The sequence below is a fragment of the Chiloscyllium punctatum genome, chromosome 51, assembly GCF_047496795.1.
Source record: "Chiloscyllium punctatum isolate Juve2018m chromosome 51, sChiPun1.3, whole genome shotgun sequence".
NCBI lineage: Eukaryota > Metazoa > Chordata > Chondrichthyes > Orectolobiformes > Hemiscylliidae > Chiloscyllium > Chiloscyllium punctatum.
This window is the reverse complement of record NC_092789.1, coordinates 17873014-17885037: the sequence shown is the minus strand read 5'-3', so window position 1 is coordinate 17885037 and position 12024 is coordinate 17873014.

Here is a 12024-nt window from a genome sequence, read left to right as displayed (position 1 = left end):
CAGAACAGTTTTCCAGCCACCTAACAACATTTCATTGCTCATCACTGCATTAAACAGGAATTCATTGGAAGAGGAATGGTTGAGTTGGACCAAAGATTCTGTGTCTGTGCGGTACATTTCTATGATCTATGATTCCAGAACACCAGCACTGTAAATATTCTCAGTCACAGGGAGAGGTAGAGTAGATGAGTGTGAAACAGAGTGCTGTGAATTGGATTCACATACGTAGCCTGAGCAGATCAGTGATAACCACAGTGTTTTTAGTCTGAAGTCAAATGCAGAGAGAGAGAGAGCAGATCAGGTGAAAATATAGTGCTGGTGTTCTGCAAAGATATGCAGAGATGGAGGAAATCAGTGGTAGCCATCGTGCCGTGCGTCTTGAGTCATAGATCCAAAACGCTATCTATGACGCTATGAGTGGGAAATGTTGCCTATTTTAAACTTTTAAACCTTTTCCATCTCAGATTTCAAACCATGTCGGCTAGTTTTGGACTCATCGACACTGAGGCAAAATTAGTGCCTTTGCACTCTATCCATGCCCGTCATAATTTTATAATCTTCGATAAGGTTCCCCCTAAGGCTCTGATGCTGTAGAGAAAAAGCGGCAGAACCTATCAATGACGCTATTCTTGGCAATATCCAAAGATCACGGTGTCTCAGTGGTTAGCATTGCGGTATCACAATGCCAGGAACCAAGGTTTGATTAGAGCTTTGGGCGACTGTCCGTGGAGAGTTTGCACATTCTCCTCGCCTCTGCCTGAGTTTTCTCCAGCTGCTCCCGTTTCCTCGCACAATCCGAAGATGTGCAGATTAGGTGAATTGGCCATGCTAAATTGTCCGTAGTGTTCAGGGATATGTTGGTTAGGTTCATTAGTTCATGAAAATGTGGATTAGTATGGGAGGGGAATGCGTCTTGCTTGGTTACTCTTCAGAGGCTCGGTCTCGACTTGTTGACCCAAGGAGCCAGTTTCCTTACTAAGGCGATTACATGAATCTATGATGTTGTGGATATGGCGTAAGAGGCTGTGCAGACCATTCGTAACAATAGTCTTTTGAATTGCAGTCACGTGTACAGAATAAGTAGTTGAGTGGTAACCAAGGTGCTGTGAATCTGGATTCAAATGTAGAGACAGACCAAGTCATTAGTAATCATAATGCATTGTGTCTTGAGGCAGACATGGAGACAGAGCACATCGGTGGTCACCAAAGTGCTGTGCATCTCAGGTGACATGCTGAGACAGAACAAATCTTTTGGAAGCATTGCTTTGTGTCATATATTGAGATACAATACGTCAATGGTATGCAGAGGGTTGCAGACGTGTACTCACATGGAGATGCACAGCAGATGTCTGGTACACTCAGTGGTTGTGTCTGGAGTCACAAGCAAAGACAGAGCAGTCCATTGTAAACTGGGTGTGGATTCTGAAATAAGTCCACAGCAGGTCAGTAGTATCCACAGTGCCTTGAGTCAGGCATCACTTGTGGAGTCAGCGGAGGTGGGTAGTTACCAAAATTTTGTCGGTTGGAGTCACATGGTAACAAATGTATATATATATATATATATATTCACGGGCATTCGGGGAATCATTGAATATTTGTACAATGATCGTCAGTTGATCTCCATGCACCAACAACTCCTTCGAGAATGTTACTCAGTTCAAACTACTCCGTCTGCCTCAATGCCATTCCAATCTATATCCCTCAAGAACTTAAGCCTGGCCTCTGGAGTAATCTTGGCACGTTTTGTTCGTTTCCATCATCAAATATTCCATCTGATATTTTAAAAGTGGAGCAGTCACTCGCTTGCTCACCACGGATAGGAGATCGATAACACAGATTGTGGAAGGGAGTGAATGAAAGTAAACACAATTAGAAGTCGACATTTTGCAGAAAATGTTCAAGGCTGTAGAAGGAATATTGTGTTCAACTTGAGGGAATGTAGAATGACGGCATAGAAGCTGTGCTACGATTTCACAACAACCTGTTTACACCCCATTTCTCGACTGTGAGCAGATCTGAGAAACAGATCTTTGAAATGTTTAATTTGCCTTGAATCAAGTAAAACATGGGTTTTCATGAATGATGCATGGACTTCGTGGGTTAGCTTTTGAGGAGACCTGCATTTTCTGGAATTTAGAAGATGAAGAGGTGACCTGATTGATGTTATTAATAAATGATTAGTAAAAGACAGTGAATATAAAAATATTATGATATAGAACCATCGAGTCCATGCCGACCCCCTGAAGAGCTTCAAGACCAGATGAAATTCTCATCCTCCCCCGTTTAGCCTTGATTCACCACAGCTAATTTAACTTCGCTGCGAAATCTTTGGAATATGCGAGAAAACTATAGAAGTCAGAGGAAACCCAACAGAGATGAGGTGAATGTACAAACTCTGCACAGCCAGTGTGTAATTGTGGAATGGAGCCTCGGTCCTCGTGCTGTGAGACGGTACTGCTAACCACTGATCCATTGTGATGTTCAATGAAGGAAATCGAAATGTGGCAAACATTCCTTGATATGGTACAACACAATATTTTATAATATAAAATGCTATAATATAATATAAAGCAATGCTATTTAATATATTACTCCAGTTGTGGCCTCCTTATCTGAGAAAGTGCAACAAAGTTTGACGAAACTGATTCCTGGGCTGGAGTGACTGGTGCTCGAAGTGAGGAATGATCGGTTTGAATTTATTTGTTCTTTCTGTTCTTCCCCAGCATCCAAGTTGTGTACGTGCAGTTGCGAGACACAACGGAAAACAACAGGTGTATAAACCCTTATTCATTTTCCACCAGCAGGAAGGAAGGAAGCACCACAGGGGCCAGTGACAAAAAGTGCCCTTCGCGCCAAAGAGCAATGTTCCACGATCAAAAAGATGAAGGGGAGAGCAGGGATAAAATCAAAATAGAGTAGAAGGGGAGAAATAAAATACTCCACTCCCAGCTGTGCCCGCCTGTCCCTGAAAATCTCGAGGATGTTGGTAGGCACTGTGTGCTCTTCCTTCAGGGACATCCGGACTGAAACGTAACGAAATAGACGGGTCGGCAATCGGCCAAAAGACCCCCTCCATGACCCTCTGCCTAGACATGTTTATGACCACATTGCACAGGCCCAGTAGCAGACCCACGAGTAGTTCCTCTGACCTATCCTTCTCTATCGGCACTGGGTGGCCAAAGAACAGGAGCATGGGGCTAATGTGCAACCAAATGCAGAGGAGAAGCTTTTCAAGAAACTTAAAATGAAACACCCCACATATCATTGGTCCAGCACCACAGAACATGCAGTTGGGCTGGAACTCTGTCAACCATCGCAATCTTCACATTAGCCTGTGCCCACTGATCCTGTCCTTTCCTGCTAAATTGAACATCTTCCCTCATCCATTCCATCCAGGCTGTCAGTATTCTGTAAGTTTCAATTTCATCACCCTTCATCCTTCGAGATTCTAGCGAACCACAGTCCTAAAACTTTCCTCATACGATAAGCCTTTCATTCCTGGGAGTATTGTCGTGAACCTCCTCCAGACGCGTTCGCGGACCAGCACATCCTTCCTGAGATATAGGCCCAAACTTGCTCACAATGATCAAAATTGTGGTCTGGACAAACCAGAGCCTTATAAAGCCTCACTCCCACCTTTCTAGTTGACAGTGTGCAAGTGTGAACCCCCTCATTACTGATATACAAACGAGAGGGAACAGAATATTTTTCTTTTCTCCGGTAGCAGACATAAAATGGTGCACTCAATAAGCGATGCTCACATACTGTGAAAGATTTTATTGATACCATTCTGAACGATTCTCCAAGTTGCCAACGGATTGTTTCTTGCTTTCCTGATGTCAAATATTTACCTCCTTCATGGAACAGATTAACTGTCGGTTGTCATTCTGTCGGCTTCAAACGAAGTTATGAAGCTATTCTGGAATGAATGAGAGCACCATTTGTTTCAGAGTGAAAAACAGAAACTATGAGCAGGGATAGATCATTCAAGCATTCTACCCTGCTGTAACATTCAATGTGAAATTTGGCGATCATCGAACACTATCCCCTGTTACTGTTTTCTCACCATACCCTTTGATCCATTTCGCTCCAGGAGCCATATCTAATTACATTGAAAACCAAAATTCAAATTTTTCGCCTTGACTGCATTAAGTAGCAAATAATTCCACAGTCTCCGGCCTCTCTGATTCAGGAAACTTGCCCGACCTGCGACCTCAATGTCCTATCCTGAGTGCCTTAGACTGAGACCCCCGGTTTTGAACTCCTCTGGTCATCGAGAACATGCTTTCCGGCATTTAAACTATAAGCTCTTGCTAGAATGCTGCAGACACAGGCAAATCAGCCCCTCCAGCCTCTTTCCGAACTTTAAGAACAGAGATAAGTAAAAACAATCTTCACCAAGAGAGTGGCCAGTCGACGGAATTCATTGCAACGGAAGGTTATGTAGATAAAGTATTTCAATCAGTTTTGGACTGAGAGGGATCGGTTCCTCATTATGAATGGAATCTAAGGTTACCAGGAGATGGCGAGGGAACTTTTTGAGAAACGTACCAGCTCGGATTGAATGCCGGAGCAGACTCAATTACCTGAATTTCTCCTCCTATGTCTTATGGTCTCATGCGCTTTATCATCGTTCCCTCCAAAAAAAATTGGCAAATTGCATGCATCGTTCTCCGAAAAGATTTGGAGGCAAGTAAAACACAACTGAAGTTAACGTTACGTCTACCAATGGTAACCTGTTTGAATCTTCCCAAAGGAGATATCAGTAAATCATTTAGAAATTCAGAATATAATGAAACACACTGAGCACGCATTAACACTAGATTTAGCGGTATTGTCACATGCACTGATATAAAATGAAAAAGAAAAAGTTGTTTTGTGTGCCATCTCGGCAAGTCACACCATAAAAGTACATTATGATAAAAAAGTGCAGAATACATTGTTACAGCTTCAGAAACGCAACAGAGAGAAAAAAAGATTAGACTTTCGCAGGTTTGTTTCAAAGGCTGTTATCCGAGCGTGAAAAGTTGTTCTTGAATTAAAACATTTAGATCTTCTGCCCGTCAGAAGAGGATGAAAGTTAGTATAACCCTGGTGAGGGGTGGGATATTTGATTCTGTTGGATGATTTCACGAGGCAGCGGGAAGCATAGATGGAGTCAATGGATAGACGACAAATCTGTTGATGCACTGGGCATGTACATGACTCTGTTGAATTTCTTTCGGTATTGGGCACAGTAGTTGCCATACCAACTTGTGATACACACAGGCAGGATCTTTGCATGGTGAACCGAGAACTAAAAACTAAGCTGCTTGATGTACATAAGGAATTTCCATAGCCTTCTGAGAACGTAGAGACATTCTTGTGCATTCTTCACCGTAATATCAATGGGGAAGCACAGGACAGTTTGTTGGTGATCATTCCGTCTGGTAACACTCCTGACCATCTTCATCTTAGCACCACTGATGCAGACACTCTCTCACTTATGAGATAATTCCTGACACTGTTAATGGAATTCAATAGCCACAGGTGGGACGTCAATCCCGAACGGCTGGCTTGCGGGAGGGTGGGGTGGGGGTGGTGATTTGGGTGGTCTGGGCATCTGTGGAGGTTGGTGGTGGCGGGAGGTGAACATTTCTTATCAGTGTACTTGATCTCACACCACTGTGGTATACTTTCGACGGGGATGCAACATTGACTGCTCTCTGTGGATTGTCAACTTAAACAAGTCGACAACTCAGATCTTGAGAGAATATTTACTACAGAGAGCTTCCAAGTCCGCTAAACAGGACTCCTTTGTTTCATTGATCTCACTGTGACTCTGCAGAACTTGTTGGGCTATAATAAAAGGTCTGCCGTTGCTCCTCGCAACACGTGTTCTTTGGGGAGGTCAACACTGTCAGTGGGAGGTCTAGTATTAAGTAAATTCCCACAGGTGGGTGCGTTCATCAGGAATTGATGGGAACGAACCTTCACAGAGTGAGGACAGCATTTACCATTTCCGGATAGGCCTGCTGCTGAGTTAGATCCTCCTGAGTTTGGAGATTGACACTGTGGCACGAAGTGCAGCCAAGATAAAATTGAAGACTGCTGGAAGGAGCATTAAATGACAGAGAGAGAGAGCATGATATAAAGGTCGAGGGAGTGATGAGGGAGCAAGAGAGAAGAATAATGGTGATTGCAAGATTAACAGGAGAGGTGGAGGAGTCAAAGAAGTGTAAATACAGGTATTGCAGAGAAATTTAGGTTCAAACCGTAATGAGGGACACAGAGACAGAAGATTAATGTGTTAAAGAGAATAATGAGTTATGCAGAAGGGAAATAAATGGGTTAGAAAGCGAAATACCGGTATACGGAATAACGAGAGGCAGAGAGAAAGGAGATAAATGTGTTAGAGTGTAATGCAGACCAGAGAATGAAGAGAGAAGTGTGCATAAGAATGATTGATAAGAGACAGTGGAAGAAGATGAAGGGTTTCAAGAGGAAAAACACAGGAGAAAAAAACGAGCAATGAAAGAGAGATATATAGAAAAAGAATTAGAGAAAGGGAGATTGGGCAATGAGAGTGAAAGAGTGTTTGAATTAAGACTTTACAGAGTGTGAAACATATATTGTGTGACATAGATGAGGGAATAAAAATAACGGCGTTCAAGATAGAAAAAGCGACAGAGACATTAATGAGGGATGAGAGAGCAACTAATGAAGTGTGAAAAGAAAATAAACAGCACAGATAGATACAGAGAACTTCAGTGTGATCTATTTTGTTCCTAATATCCTCAGATGTAGTTCAGCAAATGTCAGCTCGAGGCGTGTACATTACTCAATCGTCATAATGATCCTGGTTTCTTACATTCACGTCTAAGAGTTTGGGTGAAATAGCATTTTCACAGTGAGGTCGGAAATTGGATAAAGACAGAGTGATGGAAAATCCTTCGGCGATAGTGATGCAATCAGATGGCGTCAGGATCACAGATTGTGGGGGAGAAAGAAAGGACATCTCACAGATCAGTACCGCCTGAAAGCACATCATCATTCTGGATTAGTGGTACTGGAAGAGCACAGCAGTTCAGGCAGCATCCAAGTAGCTTCATCATCATTGCCATCACTCATCTTCATTAATATTAATTCACAAGACTTGATGCATATTGGCCGGTCCGTCATTTGGTGTACATCCCTATTTGCGCCCCTTGAGAAGAGAAGGGGCTGAACTCCTTCTTGAACTGCAGTCGTCATTGTGCTGCACGCAGACTAACAATAAGCCATCAAGGAGTCACTTAGAGGATTTTGACCCAGTGACATTGAAGGAACTCTCGAAATATTTCACTTACCTTTCATTCCTATTCATTCACTTGACATGAGAGCCACTTGTTCGGTCAACATTTTTGCCCTCCATAGTTCCACTGGAGAAGATGGTGGTGGGCTGTGCTCTTGAATAAAAGAAGTCTGTGTGCTCTGTGTAGACCCGTAATTCCATATGGGAGGGACTTCCAGAATTTTGACCTGTGGCAGTGAAGGAACGGCGAGAAATTTCCACGTCACGGTGGTGAGTGGCTTGGAGAGGGTGTGTCCCCATGTGTCTGTATTCCTTGTCCAGCTTGATGGAAATGGTCACGGGGAACAAAGGTGCTCAATACGGACGTCTGGTGAATTCATGATGTGCATCTTGTAGAAGGTACACACTGCCACTGAGATTTTGTGGTCGAGCGATCATTATATATGTGGATGCTCTGCCAATCAAGTGAGACTTTTTGTACTGGATCGTGACTCTTGAGTGCAGTTGCAGCTTCAAAAGTCCAGGCAAATAGGTTTCACACTACTGAGTTGCGCCTTGTCAATGGTGCATAGATTTGCTGAGTACTGAAGTTTGGAGGTGAGTGGAGGGGAGAGTAAGGAGCTGAATTTGTCGCTGCAGGATTTCTCACCTCTGGATCGTTCTTTAGCCACTGCATTGATATGACTGGTCCAGATTAGTTCTTGCTCAATTTTCAGACCCAGGATGTTAGTAGTTGAAGTCTGTGGGTGGCAGAGTGGGGGAGGGATCATTGTCGGTGTGTACAGTATTGGAGACACCATTGAATGGCAAGTGGGAATGATTAGATTTTCTCTCAGTGGTAAGCTTCAGGACATTAAGTATTGACAGGGAGCAAATCAGTGATGATAACACAATTGAAGTCCAAGTGGCAGCAAGTACTAAAGGCTTGTACAATTGCAACATTTAGGAGGCATTTAGATGGGTATATCAATAGGAAGGGTTTGGAGGTATATGGGCCGTGTGCTGTCAGGTGGGACTGGATTGGGTTGGGATATCTGGTCGGCATGGACGGGTTGGACCGAAGGATCTGTTTCCATGCTATATGACTCTATGAGTCTAAGACTGAGAATGGGGCCAACTCGGAATGCTATGAGGGGGATAAGCGTTGAGGGCATGAAAAGATAACCTGAAAGATAATTGGGTTGATGAAAGTGTCTGCCAAACAGGCTGAGGGTGGGGCTGTTGGGCTGATGGACAGTGTCAGCAGTCCGTTTACCCTTTGTAGTTTTCAGTAATGATGCTGCATGTGTGTCCATTCTGGCCCTTTAACAAGGTTCCGTTGTCCTTGTTCATATTGAAGAGGGATCGTGAAGACAGAGTTTCTCTTATGTCTGTAGAGGGCTACTTTCAATAGTAGGAGGGAATTGGCAAGTTCTCCCTGTTCATGATATTTTTTAGTTTGTTTAGAGTTTATCAGGTTGTTAGAAATACCCTGGTAATAGAGAAGCAGCTACAACACAAAGATGTTCCACGCTTCTACAGATGCTTATCATCAGATCTCTGAAATCTCTCCCGTACGTGTGAACGTGACTTTAAATTTGCCTTTTGGTAAGTGGTGCGTTTTTGGGATATTGTGGAAATTGGAACAGCTCCCTCCTTAACTTGCAATAGGTTGGTTTTTCAACTGCGTGAAGTTATTCAAAATTCTGTTTTCATTCTGTTCCTGTTTCATATGTAGTGTTCAAAACGTACTGTTTGACCAGCTCCACCACTCCTGGAATTTTCACTGTCCATTCGCCTAAGAAAGAATGTGCGGCTCTGGAGTATCATCTTAAAATATTTGGAGGGAGTCTGCCCTTCTCCTTAAAAGACGCCAAACTGATTGGAACTGCCCCATACTTCTTTCTCACCCAGGACAAACCCAGGACACACATGCTGCATCTGGTGACTGACATGGTTCTCTAAAGTTCAATATCGGTCTCAGAGAGATGTTAGCCAATATGACAGTCTCCAAACCTCCAAGAGAGACGAATCCCAATTCAGGCATTCCTGAAAAGGTTCAGGTGCCGTTACCACTGGCATATGTCAATCCCCCCGCCAATGCCTCTCCCCCAGGTTTCAGGATACAAACAAAACTGTATTGCTTGATCACCTCTAAGTTCACACATGTTTCATGGTTTTGATCTGGCGATACAGCTGAGGAATGGGCATTCTATCCATTTTGGCTGAATATTTCAGTACGGATAGGGGGTAATGACTCTCTCTCAGTTGCCCACACTCAACACAGGGACCTCAAATTTAATGTGCGGCCCTGACACGGAACTCCCGGACCACACACTGAATACACGGAACCCACACCAAAATTAAACGCCTCATAATGAAAACAGCGACATCACGTTCTTGTTGAATCACATGTTTTCCAAATTTACTGCCATTAACATATAACCTACCTGCCTAAATTTGCTACCAAAGTGGTAACCTCACATCTATCCACTAAATACAGAATCTGACGTCAACTTGCACATTCCCTGTCGGTATCCTTGCGTACACGTGTGTGTATGTGTATGTGTGTGTGTGTGTGTGTGTGTGTGTGTGTTGGTGATTCTCCATATGTGTTCGTCTATATGTTAATATGTATGCCTCTGTTTACGCATGTGCGTGTGCTGTGTAAGTTTTCAGATGTGGCTATTTCCGGGAACGTGTTGTTTAACGTGTGTGTGTGTGTGTGTGTGTGTGTGTGTGGAGTGGGGTGTGTTTATGTCTGCGTGTATCAGCCTCTTTCCTTATCTGCTTGTCCACGGCTATGATTCCACGCATGTGTCTTTATCTGTGTTGTTATGTGTTTCTCTTTGTGTGTGTCTATCTTGTCTATTCATGCGTTTACCAATGATTGAGTTGTATTGTGCACCTCTGTTCAATGGAGTCTCTGCAATACAGTCATAGAGGCAGAGAGTTTTACAGAACGGAGACAGGGTTTTTGATCCAAACTGGTCCTTGCCAATGAAAACATCCAACTGCACTGAGCCCAGTTTCTTGCAACTGGTCCATTCACTCCAATTTCCAATCCAGGTATTTGTCCAAATGACGTATACATGTTGGAAACGAACCCACTTCAACAATTCCACTGGCAGCTCACTTCATGTGCGTACAAATCTCTGTCTAAAAAGCAGATCTCCTCAGTTCCCCTTTTTACGTTTTCTGCTCCAACCTGAAACTGGTTCCCTGCATTCCTCGATTCTCAAAGCCTGGAAAAAATACTGAGTGCATTCCCGCTATCCAAGCTTCTCGTGGTCTTCAAGATACCTCCTCAGTGTCCTACACTATCAAGAAAAAAGCCCTAGCTTGACCAAAATCTCCGGAAAACTCAGGCGATTGAGTTCGGGCAACGTTCTTCTAAGTTTATTCTGTATTTGTCCAGCTTATTACCATCCTTCCTACAGCAAAGCGGCCTAAACTGAACACAGTATTTCAACTGCTGCCTCGCTAACATCCTGTCAAACTACATCATAGCTTCCCAACTTCAATACTCAATACCTTGACTGATGAACCCAGTGTGCTGAAAGCCTTCTTTACTGCCCTGTGCATCTCTAATTTCACTTATGATCAACTTGTGACTCAGCTCCAAGTTCACTCTGTTGCACTACACTCATTAAAGTCCGACCATTCACCATGAAACTCTGAACGTTATTTAATTCAAAATGCAACATCTCACCCTTTTTTTGTATTCACCTCTGTTTGCCATTTCTCTGCCCACCTCCGCGCTGATCAAGGTTCTGCTGCAAATTGTGATAAACGTCCTCACGGTCCACGATGCATCCATTTTTTATTGTCATGAGCGAACTAGTACATATGCCGTGTACATTTTCATCCGAATCAATGATGGAGATTTAAACAGGGATTATGTGAAATAAAAGTCATCTCAACGTCTGAAAAAAAAATTGGTTCACGCAGAGGTACCTGCATATAGTTCCAGGTAAATACCCGGTGTCACGAATGATGCCCAAAATTAAGTTATTTCCTTGTTCCAGAAGGAGCAGGAACATTTCTCCTCATGGGCACATTCGACTCTGAGGGGTGTCAGTCCAATTGCAATTCCTCTTAAATCTGGTGTGTGTTTGTGTGTGTTTTATTGTATCTGTGATTCATTGTATGCATGTGTGTCTGTATGTTTGTTTTTGCCTCTTTGAGAGTGTGAGTGTGTTTGTGTTTGTATGTTTGTTTGTGCGCACACACGTGTGTGTCTCTGTGTGTGTTTGTGTCTGTGTGTGTGTGTTTGTGTCTGTATGTGTGTGTGTGTGTGTGTGTGTGTGTGTGTGTGTGTGTGTGTGTCGTTGGACCAATCACTTTGTACTATGCTGTGAACTACTGTCCTCCTTCTCTGCCCCTCTGATTGAATTCCGAACGATTTTCAATGAAATCTATTGCTGACTGTGCATGGTTTCCGGAGGCCACATAGGAAGGCATTTAATCACCCCAGAGATATTCAGACCTGTGCATGCTTCCAAATGCACGCAGGTAATCGAATGTGGTGTCATCCAGAACGGGGTGAATTGAAGTTCGAGAGAATTTCGGCAATTCAACAAATTTCTCAATCTGGTCTCAATAAATTTGACAAATTGCATTCACAAATCCAAGCGAAATCAGTGCACACAGAGAACAGTTCGCTGTCATCCTCGTACTCTCAATCCGACAGAACTGAAGGCAAACACAGCTGATCAGACCCATAAGTGCAGTTAAATATCAGAATGGACTGGACCAACCCTTCAATTGCA